This window comes from Mesoplodon mirus (genome assembly GCF_964341445.2).
Source record: "Mesoplodon mirus genome assembly, chromosome: 4".
Lineage (NCBI taxonomy): Eukaryota > Metazoa > Chordata > Mammalia > Artiodactyla > Ziphiidae > Mesoplodon > Mesoplodon mirus.
In genome coordinates, this window is record NC_138979.1 from 84,429,557 (window position 1) to 84,446,039 (window position 16,483).

The 16,483-nt window shown below is 36.2% G+C and overlaps 1 long non-coding RNA gene and 1 pseudogene across 3 annotated transcripts in view; both read left to right on the forward strand.

Moving 5' to 3' along the window:
* Positions 1–16,483, forward strand: part of LOC309801985 — a 96,821-nt gene that overhangs the window by 32,916 nt on the left and 47,422 nt on the right. The window lies entirely within an intron of this gene.
* LOC309802252 (ankyrin repeat domain-containing protein 26-like) overlaps positions 1–16,483 on the forward strand; it is a 51,945-nt pseudogene that overhangs the window by 2,409 nt on the left and 33,053 nt on the right. The window contains exons 4-7 of the transcript XR_014296160.1: positions 9,192–9,274; positions 13,255–13,406; positions 15,353–15,386; positions 15,669–15,810. The product of XR_014296160.1 is annotated as an ankyrin repeat domain-containing protein 26-like (transcript). The remainder of the gene's footprint in view (positions 1–9,191; positions 9,275–13,254; positions 13,407–15,352; positions 15,387–15,668; positions 15,811–16,483) is intronic.

Genomic DNA, 16,483 nt, shown 5'->3' on the forward strand with positions numbered 1-16,483 from the left:
TCTCAACAAATGACCCAATTTCATTCCTTTTTTATGGCTGAGTAATATTCCATTGTATATATGTACCCCATCTTCTTTATCCATTCGTCTGTCGATGGGCATTTAGGTTGCTTCCATGACCTGCCTACGGTAAATAGTGCTGCAGTGAACATTGGGGTGCATGTGTCTTTTTGAATTATGGTTTTCTCTGGGTATATGCCCAGTAGTGGGATTGCTGGATCATATGGTAATTCTATTTTTAGTTTTTTAAGGAACCTCCATACTGTTCTGCATAGTGGCTGTATCAGTTACATTCCCACCAACAGTGCAAGAGGGTTCTCTTTTCTCTATACCCTCTCCAGCCTTTGTTGTTTGTACATTTTCTGATGAAGCCCATTCTAACTGGTGTGAGGTGATACCTCATTCTAGTTTTGATTTGTATTTCTCTAATAATTACTGATGTTGAACAGCTTTTCATGTGCTTCTTGGCCATCTGTATGTCTTCTTTGGAGAACTGTCTATCTAGGTCTTCTGCCCATTTTTGGATTGGGTTGTTTGTTTTTTTAATATTGAGCTGCATGAGCTGTTTATATATTTTGGAGATTACTCCTTTGTCTGTTGATTTGTTTGCAAATATTTTCTCCCATTCTGAGGGTTGTCTTTTTATCTTGTTTATGGTTTCCTTTCCTGTGCAAAAGCTTTGAAGTTTCACTAGGTCCCATTTGTTTATTTTTGTTTTTATTTACATTACTCTAGGAGGTGGATCAAAAAAGATCTTGCTGTGATTAATGTTAAAGAGTGTTCTTCCTATGTTTTCCTCTAAGAGATTTATAGTGTCCAGTCTTACATTTAGGTCTCTAATCCATTTTGAGTTTATTTTTGTGTATGGTGTTAGGGAGTGTTCTAATATCATTCTTTCCATGTATCTGTCCAGTTTTCCCAGCACCACTTATTGAAGAGACTGTCTTTTCTCCATTGTATATCCTTGCCTCCTTTGTCATAGATTAGTTGACCATAGGTGTGTGGGTTTACCTCTGGGCTTTCTATCTTGTTCCATTGATCTATGTTTCTGTTTTTCTGCCAGTACCATATTGTCTTGATTACTGTAGCTTTGTAATATAGCCTGACGTCAGGGAGTCTGATTCCTCCAGCTGCGTTTTTTTCCCTCAAGACTGCTTTGGGTATTCGGGGTCTTTTTTGTCTCCATACAAATTTTACGATTTTTTGTTCTAGTTCCGTAAAAAATGCCATTGGTAATTTGATAGGGATTGCATTGAATCTGTAGATTGCTTTGCATTGAATCTGTAGATTGCTTTGTAGAGTCATTTTCACAATATTGATTCTTCCAATCCAAGAACATGGTTTATCTCTCCATCTGTTGGTATCATCTTTAATTTCTTTCATCAGTGTCTTATACTTTTCTGCATACAAATCTTTTGTCTCCCTAGGTAGGTTTATTCCTAGGTATTTTATTCTTTTTGTTGCAATGGTAAATGGAAGTGTTTCCTTAATTTCTCTTTCATATTTTTCATCATTAGTGTATAGGAATGCAAGAGATTTCTGTGCATTAATTTTGTATCCTGCACCTTTACCAAATTTTTTGATTAGCTCTGGTAGTTTTCTGGTGGCATCTTTAGGATTCTCTATGTATAGTATCATGTCATCTGCAAACAGTGACAGTTTTACTTCTTCTTTTGCAATTTATATTCCTTTTATTTCTTTTTCTTCTCTGATTGCTGAGGCTAGGACTTCCAAAACTATGTTGAATAATAGTGGTGAGAGTGGACATCCTTGTCTTGTTCCTGATCTTAGAGGAAATGGTTTCAGTTTTTCACCATTGAGAATAATGTTTGCTGTGTGTTTGTAATATATGACCTTTATTATGTTGAGGTAGGTTCCCTCTATGCCCACATTCTGGAGAGTTTTTATCATAAATTGGTGTTGAATTTTGTTGAAAGCTTTTTCTGCATCTATTGAGATGATCATATGGTTTTTATTCTTCAGTTTGTTAATATGGTGTATCACATTGATTGATTTGTGTATATTGAAGAATCCTTGCATCCCTGGGATAAATCCCAGTTAATCATAGTGTATGATCCTTTTAGTGCATTGTTGGATTCTGTTTGCTAGTATTTTGTTGAGGATTTTTGCATCTATAGTCATCAGTGATATTGGTCTGTAATTTTCTTTTTTTGTTGTATCTTTGTCTGGTTTTTGGTATCAGGGTGATGGTGGCCTCGTAAAATAAGTTTGGGAGTGCTCTTTCTCCTGCAATTTTTTGGAAGAGTTTGAGAAGGATGGGTGTTAGCTCTCCTCTAAATGTTTGATAAAATTCACCTGTGAAGCCATCTGCTCCTGGACTTTTGTTTGTTGGAAGATTTTTCATCACAGCTTCAATTTCATTACTTGTGATTGGTCTGTTCATATTTTCTGTTTCTCCTGGTTCAGTCTTGGAAGGTTATACCTTTCTAAGAATTTGTCCATTTCTTCCAGGTTGTCCATTTTATTGGCATAGAGTTGCTTGTAGTAGTCTCTTAAGATGCTTTGTCTTTCTGCGGTGTCCGTTGTAACTTCTCCTTTTTCATTTCTAATTTTATTGATTTGAGTCCTCTCCCTCTTTTTCTTGATGAGTCTGGCTAATGGTTTATCAATTTTGTTTATCTTCTCAAAGAACCAGCTTTTAGTTTTATTGATCTTTGCTATTGTTTTCTTTGTGTCTATTTCATTTATTTCTGCTCTGATCTTTATGTTTTCTTTCCTTCTGCTAACTTTGGGTTTTGTTTGTTTTTTCTCTAGTTCCTTTAGGTATAAAGTTAGATTATTTATTTGAGATTTTTCTTGTTTCTTGAGGTAGGCTTGTATAGCTATAAACTTCCCTCTTAAGACTGCTTTTGCTACATCCCATCGGTTTTGGATTGTTGTGTTTTCATTGTCATTTGTCTCTAGGTATTTTTGATTTCCTGTTTGACTTCTTTAGTGATCTCTTGGTTATTTAGTAATTTACTGTTTAGCCTCCATGTGTTTGTGTATTTTATGTTTTTCCACTGTAATTCATTTCTAATCTCATAGTGTTGTGGTCAGAAAAGATGCTTGATATGATTTCAATTTTCTTTAATTTACTGAGGCTTGGTTTGTGACCCAAGATGTGATTTATCCTGGAGAATGTTCTGTGCACACTTGAGAAGAAAGTGTAATCCGCTGTTTTTGGATGAAATGTCCTATAAATATCAATTAAATCTATCTGGCCTATTGTGTCATTTAAAGCTTCTGTTTCCTTATTTATTTACATTTTGGCTGATCTGTCCATTGGTGCAAGTGAGGTGTTAAAGTCCCCCACTATTATTGTGTTACTGTTGATTTCCTCTTTTACAGCTGTTAGCCGTTGCCTTATATATTGAGGTGGTCCTATGTTGGGTGCATATATATTTATAATTGTTATATATTCTTCTTGGATTGATCCCTTGATCATTATATAGTGCCCTTCCTTGTCTTTTGTAACATTCTTTATTTTAAAGTCTATTTTATTTGATATGAGTATTGCTACTCCAGCTTTCTTTTGATTTCCATTTGCATGGAATATCTTTTTCCATCCCCTCACTTTCAGTCTGTATGTGTCCGTAGGTCTGAAGTGGGGCTCTTGTAGACAGCATATATATGGGTCTTGTGTTTGTATCCATTCAGCAAGCCTGTGTCTTTTGGTTGGAGCATTTAATCCATTCACGTTTAAGGTAATTATCAATATGTATGTTCCTATGACCATTTTCTTAATTCTTTTGGGTTTGTTTTTGTAGGTCCTTTTCTTCTCTTCTGTTTCCCACTTAGAGAAGTTCCTTTAGCATTTGTTATAGAGCTGGTTTGGTGGTGCTGAATTCTCTTAGGTTTTGCTTGTCTGTAAAGCTTTTGATTTCTCCGTGGAGTCTGAATGAGATCCTTGCTGGGTAGAGTAATCTTGGTTGTAGGTTCTTCCCTTTTATCACTTTAATTGCATCATGCCACTCCCTTCTGGCTTGTAGAGTTTCTGCTGAGAAATCAGCTGTTAACCTTTTGGGAGTTCCCTTGTATGTTATTTGTCGTTTTTCCTTTGCTGCTTTCAGTAATATTTCTTTGTGTTTAATTTTTGCCAATTTGATTACTGTGTGTCTCGGCATGTTTCTCTTTGGGTTTATCCTATATGGGACTCGCTGCACGTCCTGGACTTGAGTGGCTATTTCCTTTCCCATGTTGGGAAGTTTTCAACTATAACCTCTTCAAATATTTTCTCTGGTCCTTTCTCTCTCTCTTCTCCTTTTGAGACCCCTATAATGCGAATGTTGTTGCGTTTAATGTTGTCTCAGACGTCTCTTAGGCTGTCTTCATTTCTTTTCATTCTTTTTTCTTTATTCTCTTCTGCTCAGTGAATTCCACCATTCTGGCTTCCAGGTCACTTATCTGTTCTTCTGCCTCAGTTATTCTGCTATTGATTCCTTCTAGTGTCGTTTTCATTCCAATTATTGTATTGTTCATCTCTGTTTGTTTGTTCTTTAACTCTTCTAGGTCTTTGTTAAACATTTCTTGCATCTTCTCGATCTTTGCCTCCATTGTTTTTCCGAGGTCCTGGATCATCTTCACTATCATTATTCTGAATTCTTTTTCTGGAAGGTTGCCTATCTCCACTTCATTTGGTTGTTCTTCTGTGGTTTTATCTTGTTTCTTCATCTGGTTCATAGCCCTCTGCCTTTTCATCTTGTCTATCTGTCTGTGAATGTGGTTTTTGTTCCACAGGCTGCAGGATTGTAGTTCTTGTTTCTCCTGTCTGCCCTCTGGTGGATGAGGCTATCTACGAGGCTTGTGCAGGTTTCCTGATGGGAGGGAGTGGTGGTGGGTTGAGCTGGGTGTTGCTCTGGTGGGCAGAGCTCTGTAAAACTTTAATCCACTTGACAGCTAATGGGTGGGGCTGTGTTCCCTCCCTGTTGGTTGTTTAGCCTGAGGCAACCCAACAGTAGAGCCTACCTGGGCTCTTTGGTAGGGCTAATGGCAGACTCTGGGAGGGCTCACGCCAAGGAGTACTTCCCAGAACTTCTGCTACCCGTGTTCTTGTCCACACGGTGAGCCACAGCCAACCCCCGCCTCTGCAGGAGACCCTCCAACACTAGCAGGTATGTCTGGTTCAGTCTCCCGTGGGGTCACTGCTCCTTCTTCTGGGTCCCACTGCGCACAGTAGTTTGTGTGTGCCCTCCAAGAGTGGAGTCTGTTTCTCCCCCAGTCCTGTCAAAGTCCTGCAGTCAAATCCCACTAGGCTTCAAAGTCTGATTCCCTAGGAATTTCTCTTCCCCTTGCCGGACCCCCAGGTTGGGAAGCCTGATGTGGGGCTCAGAACCTTCACTCCAGTGGGTGGACTTCTGTGGTATAAGTGTTCTCCAGTCTATGAGTCACCCACCCACCTGTTATGGGATTTGATTTTGCTGTGACTGCGCCCCTCCTACTGTCTCATTGTGGCTTCTCCTTTGTCTTCGGATGTGGGGTATCTTTTTTGGTGAGTTCCAGTGTCTTCCTGTCGATGATTGTCCAGCACCTAGTAGTGATTCTGGTGTTCTCACAAGAGGGACTGAGAGCATATCCTTGTACTCCACCATCTTGGTTCAGCTCTTATTTGTCTTAAGAAATTGAAATCTGACAATTTTACTTTCTTTAAAAAAAAGAAAAATATTTTTGTTATGTATTCATTTCCTGTGTCATGGCACTGTATGCTCTTTGGATCTAGTGTGGACCTAGACTTATCCTATTTTTACCAGGAAACAATTAGTCACTCAAGGCTATCATTTCTTTTGTAAATTTATGATATTTATCCAAGCCTTAAAAAATGAGTTCTGAAGATATTGGTACATTGAGGAAAGACCATCTCATTGTATTAAAGTAGTACCATTCATTAAAAGATTTTTTAAAACCCATGTCTCTGGAACACACAATACTGTCATGCATATTTAAACATAAAATAAATGGTTAGACATAATTTTGTTAATGAAAAAATTTATATGTTGAAGAAACGTAATTATTAATAAAGCTCTTAAGGTATACAGAATATGTAATAGAGATTGATGAGTGAATCAAAGTAAGTAACACTAGAAAATTAAAAATTAGAAAAAATGAGAGGCAATACTTAACGTATCTATATGAATGGCAATGATGTGTAAGATACAATAAGCCATGAGGGAGTAGTGTGTTTGGGGGGAGAGGAGGACATGGGACTGCTTCTCTGAAGAAAGAATTTGTTCAGGTTAGTCAAATTTGTATTAGTATTCACATTCTAATAAATGGAAACTTTGTTTTCAGGTTTTTCAGGTTGGGATTCTGCTAGTTTGTCGCTCAATAATGAGACTTGTCAAAGAGCTGGGCATTTGAAAGTTGATGATAAATATCCATTTGTGTCACAATGACCAAAAATCAGTCAGCATCCACAGAATTTGGACAGATGACCTTAACAGATAAAGAAAAGATTAATATCGGAGTGTTGTTTCTGTTAGGGGATTACACGCTCCGTGACCTGTGTGAGTCACAACTGCCAGAAAACAGAGAAAGCAAACAATGTAATAAATAAGCACAGAGCACTCAACCATAGGCCACCTCGGCATGGCTTCACCATAATCCTGATGTTTCCAAAATCATTTTGTGGCAAAATCTGCTTTGTGTTTACTCCTTTTATTCAACCTGCAGCGAAACGTCTTTTAGCAAGACGTTTGCATTCTTCCTCTGACGAAAGCAACATAATAAATAACAAAGGGAATTAGGAGAGAGAATAGGTTCCTTAGGCTAGTATTTAGGATACACCTGAGAGTGGGTAGCAAGATTATATTTAGAACTTTGGGACTAGTTGGGAAACCTAGGCAGACATTTCAAGATTCCCTTCTCAAAATGTAGTTTCTTAGCTTTATTTTTGTTTAGCTCTGAATTCATTAGTATTAGTTATAACTATATTCAGTGTAACGAAAAAAGCACCTCCAAAACCAAATACTAAACTATTTCTTGTATTTTGTATGAGTTTATATATTTTAGAATTGGCTTTCCCAGCAGTAATGGGAGTCATTGGGGATTGCTACATAGTCCCTCCTTCTTAGCTGTGTCCACATAGTATATCAACTTATTATTTTTAATGAATTAATAGTTCACAAGGGATATTGGTTTTAAGGAGTGCTGATCATTTAAAGATAGTGTAAGGAAAATCAATTCGAATTCTACTAGGATTCCCAGTCTATTGATTAACCACATCTAATATATGTTCTACATAAATACCAATTAATTTAGTGCCGTTAATCAGTCATATGATCAGGGCTGTAGTAATAAATCATACACTGTTTTCTTTTTCCAGTCCTATAGTTTTATCTTCTTGTCTTTCCTTACCTGTAGAATTAATGTTACATTTACAAAAGATTCTCAGTTATTTCCTAGAGTAGTGACTACAAGCTATAAACTCAAAGTTTTTTTTATCTATACAAGTGACTTGTTTGCTCTCATTTCTCCATGAGCTTGGTAGGTCCAAGAAGCACAAATTCAAATGAAACACCTACACGAGCCCCCTCAACACAGGAAGATGTGAAACAGGAAAACTGGAAACTAAATACAAGCAACTTAAAACAGTTCATGCAGATCATTTCTCTTCTCAGTTGATACCTTTTATAAAGTAATAAGCAGAGTCTAGTTCTTGAGGGGCCCAGGATTCGTGCATTTATTTATTTAATAAAGATTTATTCTATGCTGGGTCCTGGTAATTTTATATCCTAAATATTTCTGGAAACAGTCCCTCAGTGTAGGCCTGCATCATCTTTTTTTTGCATTATAATGCCATCAAATTCTTCTCCCTCTATTTATTTGTATGGCCTTCAAATTCATCCCTCCCGCAGCATTTAGAGTGATCTATCTCAAATGCACCAGTGATCGTGAACCACTCTTTAAAGCATATTAATGTCCAGCCATCTTAGAATGACACGAGGCTTTCGTAATCTAACTTCTACCTGACTCTCCCTCTCTAGCCCTTTCTGTCTGTCCTTTGCTCTGGAATTCTGAACTGCTGGTGATGCTCTCTCATCTATCCCTGTATTTTAGACAACTATTCACCCTGTTTTATGTATGCTTCTCTGCCTGTCTTGCTACAGCTTTCCATGCTCTCTCCCTTTCCTGCCCTCTATTCCCTTGAATCTGACTGACCTCACTGTGTAAGTCTCAGCTCAGGCATTATCTCTAGAAAAGCCATCCCTGACACCTTTTATCTATATTCTTTAAACTCCATGTTTAGTACTGAGCAGGAACTCAATAAATAATTATTGAGTAAAATAAAGACTGTTTATACAAAGATGATTTCAAGAGATTGTCCTCTACAGTCTAGAAGCAAAGAGGATAGACGTGAAGAAATAATTTACAGTTCAGGTGATGAAGATACACTAGAAAAATCTATAAAGTACTAAGGTAGCTACTAGGAAAGAGATACCTATTTGGGGAAAGAGAGCTGTAATCAAGGAGGACTTCACGAAGCAGGCTGAGTCTTAAAAGATGAAAAGAACTTTGTCAGAAGAGTAGAGGAAAACATTTCAGATTAAGGAACTGATAAAAGCATGAAAAGTAACAGTAATTTTGGAAACCATGAATAACGTTGCAGTTGAAGCTTGGTGTATTGTTAAATAGGTACTATTATGAAGTAGAGAACAGAGTATATTATGAGTTTCTATGTTTGTCCTGTATTTTTAAATTTTGTTTGTTTGTTTGTTTTGCGGTATGCGGGCCTCTCACTGTTGTGGCCTCTCCCACTGCGGAGCACAGGCTCCAGACGCACGGGCCTAGCAGCCATGGCTCACGGGCCCAGCTGCTCCGCGGCATGTGGGATCTTCCCGGACCGGGGCACGAACCCGTGTCCCCTTCATCGGCAGGCGGACTCTCAACCACTGCGCCACCAGGGAAACCCTTTGTTTGGTTTCTGATTGTTCTGTTCATTGATGTTTGGTGGATGAATTTGTCAATGAATCTTTGAGATGTTTGTGTGCCTGTAACCTGGTGACATCTGGTATTTCCCAGATGGTTTGTTGGAGTTTTAGGTAATTAGAAGTATTTCTTAAAGAAGTAAATATTCAGCTAAAGATTAAGCTTAATTTAAATTGTCATTTGATAAAATTTTTTAAATCTATTTTTATAAAGATTATGTCTTTTATCTAACTGTTCTAAGTAGTTAATTTTAACTAAACATATAGATTTATCAGCAGAACTAGACTTAGAAATAACATCGGAGGAAGCACAAGAAAGGCTTGATGGAAGTGAAAATAACCACTCACAGGTATGTAAAAATGTAAATGTAAATTTCTGGCTCAATATTGTTTTCTATGCTTTAACAACAGTGTTCAAATGAAATTACCTTTCAAAATTAACCTCTTAGAATTGATAGATAATAATTTAATAGTTAGTTTTTATAGTGCTTTAATTACAAAGCTTAAAATATTGTTAGAATCTATTATAATTTATAGTTAAACTTTGTCCTTGGAATTGAGGCAAAAAAATTTCCTGAATATTGTTTGCTTCTTCCTTATATGATAAAGAAGGTGATAATCAAATACTGAATCGTATGATTAAGCAGTTGAAATTATGAACAGTATATCAGTGATGGTCCGTGAGTTAGATTCATGGAAGGAGAAATCATTCCCAGCTGTTCAAAATTTGCAGTTTCAAATTGCCAGTCACTAATGCCAAGATTAAAGATTTATTCTGTCTTGTGACCTCTATGTAATCGACCTAAAGATCTACATTCAGGGAGAGAAGGGGTCATACAATCAACCCAATTGCCTATTAAGGAAGCAGACCTTCCAGAATTGGACCTTTGTTGTTAGGGTACAAACAATAACTTTCTAATTTATTTCATTTCAGGGTAGGAAACCAGTAAATAATATTAAACAATGCTTTATCCACTTTCATTAGTGGATATTAGAATATAATATAACTGAATGAAAGCAGGTATTATATCAACGTATAATACTATCATAGTATATAATTTGCATTAAAATTTAGGAATTTGTTCCTCTTTCTGATTGGTATTAATTGATTTTGGCTCCTAGTAATTTAAGGTTTGTCTATTCTCCAGTTACTAGTCCTTAAAAAAAAATGCTTACGTGCACATAGGGACTTTTTAAGGTACGGTGAGGTGAAATATTTTTAAGTAAGGAAGGCTTTGTAACATTAAAAATCATCTCCTAATTCATTTTTGGTAGATTTAACATATATGAATTATTTAGTTCAAACAAACAGTGACAAAATTGGGTTTGTGAGTTCATCATGTTTTTCTCCTGTTTCAGGCTAAGGCAAGTTATTTTTCACTTCTTAGTTGTAATCCAGTGATTTGTGAGTAGCTAAACATAGATTAAGAAGTTTAACGGTTAAATTTTAATTATTTTCTAATTTTTCTTTGTCCGTACTTGATTACTTAAGGATAAAGTTATTTTACAAACATGTACCCTGACAGAAAAGACATCTGAAAATCAAATCAAGCCAATTGATCTTCCGCTTTTGCATCTGCAAAAAATGCCTCAAGAACCAGAAATGAATAAGGAATGTGATAGAGAGGACATATCTGTATGTTCAGGACTTCCTTGTGTACAAAAGCATGAGGAAATGTGGATCAAACGAGGCAAATTAGGGTGGAAAAATAACTTCAAACGCATCACAAATAAGTTAAAGTGGAAGTTTGGTGGAACTTTTGAAAAATACAAAATTACTGTTTGTCCTGAGGAAGAGCCACTACATGATAACCCTAAAGAAGGAGCAAACATAAAGGAAATACCTTCTAATTTGACAAATAATATACCTGACTGTCAGGCAAAAGATGCATTTGGAGTATCTGTCTCTCTAGCATTCCAAGCATTTCCTGAACAAAAAGAACCCAGGCTTGAAAATGTTTTTCCATCTTATTTAACCTCTGGGTCTTGGGGACATTCTTGTCCATCATCTTCACAGCTTTATTTAAATGAAAATAAATTGGACTATGAAAGTGATAAACCAGACACTGAACATGTTTTTAACAAAAATGAGGAGAGTTTTTATAATGATACAGAAAATAAAAAAGTAAGGGACTCAGTAGTTACATTTGAAATGCAAGAAGACCAAGAGTTTGATATGCAAATGTTACAAAATATGAACCAAAATACCACTAATTGGAAATTAGACTCGGATGTATACCTCAGTCTAGTGATCCCAAAAGACTTTTTGATTTATGGCTTGCCCGCTCCAATGAAATGAAACACATGATTCAAATAAAAAGTCGTGATATTTCTGCTGTTACAAATACTTATAAGAAAACCAAACCAATACAAGACTGGTTCCAGAAGCCATTGCTTGCAGATAATTGCAGTGCTAATAACTATAAAAGCATGCAACCTGAATTACAAAATGGGAGTTCTTCTCCACTGAATACTAACAGAAGATCCAAAGTGTATCTAAATGAAGAATTACAGCAAGATATGCAAAGGCTTAAGAATGAGATAGCCATGTTACAAGTAGAGTTCCTGGCTTTCAGACAACAGAAAATTCAACTTCAAAAAGAGGTAGAGGTTCATTTGCTGCTACTTTGTTCTTTCTCTTTATCAATGATCTCTGATCCATTCTGATTTTCCACTTAGTAATAAAATGGGGTCAGCTAAATAGGTAATTGTGTAGAAATAGATTACTTCTGCCATCTAAATAATAGGAAACTATTTTCATGGCTTTTGTTCCTTAATCAACCTAAGTCTCTCTCTGTCAGTCTTTCATATGAACTGGGAAACTAATTTAGCTACATACCATGTGACCTTCTGAGCCAGAATTTCCACAAAGGAAATTGCTTAAGAAATATAATAAGCTAGGGTTTGGGGTTTTTTTTTAATCTATTGGGTTTTAAATATAAATTACACTCTATGGTATGGGAAGGAAGCAGTGACTGAAAGAAGGGACATAAACACGTATTCCTGCTAAACTGATCTCTTTATTGTGCTTTAGTGTATGCGGTCTTCTTTGCTTTACTCAATCGCTTGGCACTTAGAATTCCAACATGGCCACTTCAAGATATTTTTAATAACAAATACATGTACTCCCACATATTCTTTAATCACCACTCTCAGATGTTTCTGTTGAGTCAGACCTTTACATTGTGTTGTTTAATAAAATGTGGTAAGTTTTGACATGTATGATTTTATCATTTAGGTAGTATAAACCCTCAGCAAAACAAATTCAGTATTTATCTCCAAAGGAGAAAACTGAGTTTTGATGTGCAATGAGGGTTTTTTTTTCCTTCCAGTAATAGATTTTTTAATTTGTTTGTTTGCTCTTTTGTGTAAGAGGTGCATTGACTGAGTTTTAAAGTAGACAAAAATCTGTAGATATTCTCCTTTGAAAGAAAAAGAGATGAGCCCTACCCCCAACTGAGGCATTAAATTACTTTGCCAAAGTCACACTTTTAACTTATCTGATTAATCTGATGAATTCATTTGGTAATTTATCAGATTCAGGGTTACAGAATTGTATCATCTCTTTTGGTGCCATGAAATGATAGGAAATGCCACTTTAGGGGCTTTGGACAAATCATTGAACCTTTCTTGGTTTTATTCCCATTATTGGTAAATAGTGGGGCTAAAGTAGATAATTGCTTCTGTACCCTTTAGCTCTAAAATTTCATGGTTATTGAATGTGAAATTGGGAGGCATTACTCATTTTCCAGAATTCCACACTAACTAGCAATTCATCAATTTCACTCTACTCCTGTTTTTTGGTAAACTTTGGTTCATATATTTTAGTGAACACCATCACTTTTTTGATATTCCCAGGATCCAAATGAAAAAAGAATTGTAAAAGGCAGTGGGGGAAGAATAGCTTCAGTGCAGAAAGAAGGATGTTTCCTTTTTGTTACTGAAGCACCAAGGTGTCCCGTCCTCTAAATTTGGCTGTTTAATGCAAAATCCAGGTGGTAAAGACCAAAGAGGACAAATTTTGTGTCTTTGTCTCTTTATTTCTCTGTCTCTGCCATCAGACAGGGAAGAGTGGATGTGAATAGCTGCACCACATTAAGAAAGCCCTTTTTGAAATTTTTAAAATTTTATTTCTTTTCCTCAAACAGAAAGAAGCAGACTTTACAAAAATTTCAATGACTTGTAATTAAAAAAATTAAAGTAAGCACAAAACTATTTTTATTGCTTAAAGCCGGGGCAAACTCTGAGTCAAGTAATTAATGACAATGAAAAGGTCTTTATAATGAATAAGGTAATAACAATTATATGTAGTGTCAAACTTTCATTAAAGGTTGAAGAAGCAAAGAAGAAGCACAAAAGTAGTGAAATGGAAGTATCAGAAAACATATATGATGCTGATGATAGTGGATTAATTCAACAGAGAAAGAGCAGAAAAACTAATAACCAACAGTTTCCTACCATGGAGAATGAAGATTCTGATAGGTAAGCCTATGTCAGTATTTAACAATAGATAATTGTTATTTTCCTATAAAACAAGTTCTCATTTGAGCTACTGTTCATGATTAACAAATTTTATATTTTTCTAGGGTTATAGTTATTTCTAATACTCTTGTCCTTTAGCCTTAATACTAGAGTTAATTGGTTAACACACCACCGTATTACAGTATTAGAGTATTCTGGATTTGACTGTATACTTACCTTTACCAGTGTGTTGTATATTTAAATATATTTTATGTTACTAATTAGTGTCCTTTGATTTCAGCTTGAAGACTCCTTTCAGCATTTCTTGTGAGGCAGGTCTAGTGGTGATGACCTCCCTCAGCTTTGCTTTGTTTGGGAAAGCCTTTATCTCTCCTTCATTTCTGAAAGACAACTTTTCTGGATGGAGTATTCTTGGTTGGCAGTTTTTTTCTTTTAGCACTTTGAATATGTCGTCCTACTCTCTTGAAATCCATTGATAGACTTATGGGGGTTCCCTTATAATTTACAAGCCTCTTTACTTTTGCTGCTTTTAAGACTCTCTCTTTGTCTTTGATTTTTGACAGTTTTGTTATAATGTCTCCTGGCGAGGATTTCTTTAAGTTGAGTTTGCTTGGTGACCTATGAGCTTTAGGAACTTGGATATCCAAATTTCTCGCCAGGTTTAGGAAGTTCTCAACCATTTTTTCTTTAAATAAGCTTCTGCCACCTTCTCCCTATCTTCTCTTTCTGGAACTGCAATGATTTATGAATTATTTCCTTTGATGGTATATGGTGATTCATGTAGGCTTTCTTCCCACTTTTTCATTCTTTTTTTCTTTATTCTCCTCTGATTGGATAATTTTAAAGCTCCTGTCTCTTAACTCACAGATTCTTTCTTCTGTTTGATCCATTCTGCTGTCAGTGCTCTTTATTGCATTTTTCCTTTCATTCATTGTATTCTTCAGCTCCAAAACTTCCATTTGGTTATTTTTTATTATTTCTATCTCTTTGTTAAACTCCTCATCTTGTTTGTGTATTACTTTCCTGATTTTATTGGGTTGTCTTTCTGTGTTTTCTTGTAGCTCACTGAGTTTCCTTAAAACTACTATTTTGAATTCTCTATCAGGTAGATTGCAGATCTCCATGACTTTGGGATTTGTTACTGGAAAATTATTGTGATCTTTTGGTAGTGTCATGTTTTCTTGATTTTTTTATGTTACTTGAAGTTTTGCATTGCTGTCTTTGAATTTGAAGTAGCAGTCACCTCTTCCAGTCTTTAATAACTGCCCTCTCCAATGTATCCCAACTTGCATTTTTTTGTTCCAGTGGTATGCTGGCACTTCTCTGTTGGAAACCTGGATTTCCACAAAGGCTCTCTTGTCTGTGGGTGATTGTCTCAGACAGTGTTTTCCAGGGGTTCCCTGGACGTTGCTAAGAGTGGCTGGAGCCAGTTCATGGGCCATGCAGGGTCCACAGCTGGGCTGTGGTCTGCATGTCTGTTACCACTTGGGTGGGCAGGACTCTTCCCAGGTCCCTTGGTTTATGGTGCTGGATCCTGCAACTGCCACAAAGCCACTTTTGTCTGTGGATAGATGCCAAATTGTTGCTGGTGGTGGAGGGATACTATGAGGTACCTATTTTTCAGCCCTGATGCTGACATGACCCCAACATGTGGGTGATTAAAAGTAAAAAAGTAAAAACCCTTGTATATTTCTTCCTATCAAATAATGCAAGTAACATTATGTTTTTCCTTTGATTGTCAGCTTAATCTAATTTAATGCTTTGTTAATATTATTATGGTGTATTTTCTTTGTCCTTTAATGTTACTCTTTCTATTTATTTTTAAATCTCTTTTATAGAAAATTAATTACCAATGCAATGATTTTATGTAAAAAACAATAGGTTTAGGTATTCTTTGTATTTTAAGTATTTAATATTTGCCTGAAAAGAATCGTTTGTTTTTTCAGGGCTACAAAGGAAACATTTAATGAAAAGAACAAGGTAGAGTAAAAAACTAATTATAAAACATATTATCCTGTAGTAAAAAATTACTTTGTGAAAGGTATAGTGGAAAAATAGAAAATCTTCCTTTGTTGTAGAAACATTTACTTTGAAAAAATTATTTAGAATCACTGTTGATAAAATTATCCCTTTGATAAAAATCTGTTCTTTTAAGAAGTATCTGTGTTTTTCTTTAATAAAGAGATATTTATCACCTCTGTACACTTAGTATATTTTATAAGTATTTTGGGGACATTGTGAAATAGTATGTTTTGTTTGTAGGTCAAAGAGCAAATTAATTCTATGGATCACCTTGATGACTTAACTCAGTCATCTGAAACAGCTTTTGAGGATTGCCAGATGCTTTACTCTAATCATAAGAATTTCATGTTGCTAATAGAACATCTTGGCATGGAGTGTAAAGGTAGGACCATGGTATAAATATGTATATTTATATGTATATTTTTGTGTATACTGTTGTAATATTTGGTAGAATTCACCAGTGTAGCCATTTGGGCCTGGAATTTTCTTTGTGGGAAGGTCTTTAAGTAGGACTTTAGTTTCTTTTTTAGATATAGGGCTATTTAGTTTATTTGTTCTTTCTTTTTTTTTTTTTTTTTTTGTGGTACACGGGCCTCTCACTGCTGTGGCCTCTCCCGTTGCGGAGCACAGGCTCCAACACGCAGGCTCGGCGGCCATGGCTCATGGGCCCAGCCGTTCCATGGCATGTGGGATCTTCCTGGACCCAGGCACGAACCCGTGTCCCCTGTATCGGCAGGTGGACTCTCAACCCTTGCGCCACCAGGGAAGCCCTATTTGTTCTTTCTTGATTGAGCTTTGGTATTTTCCCTCTTTCAAGGAATTTATTTCTTATAGGTGCATACAGTTGGGTCTTGCTTTTTGATGCAGTCTGACAATCTGCTTTTTCTTAAAAATTAATTAATTTATTTATTTGTTTATTTTTGGCTGTGTTGGGTCTTCATTGCTGCGCACAGGCTTTCTCTAGTTACGGCGAGGGGAGGCTACTCTTCATTGTGGTGCACAGGCTTCTCATTGCGGTGGCTTCCCTTGCTGTGGAGCACAGGCTGTAGGCCCAT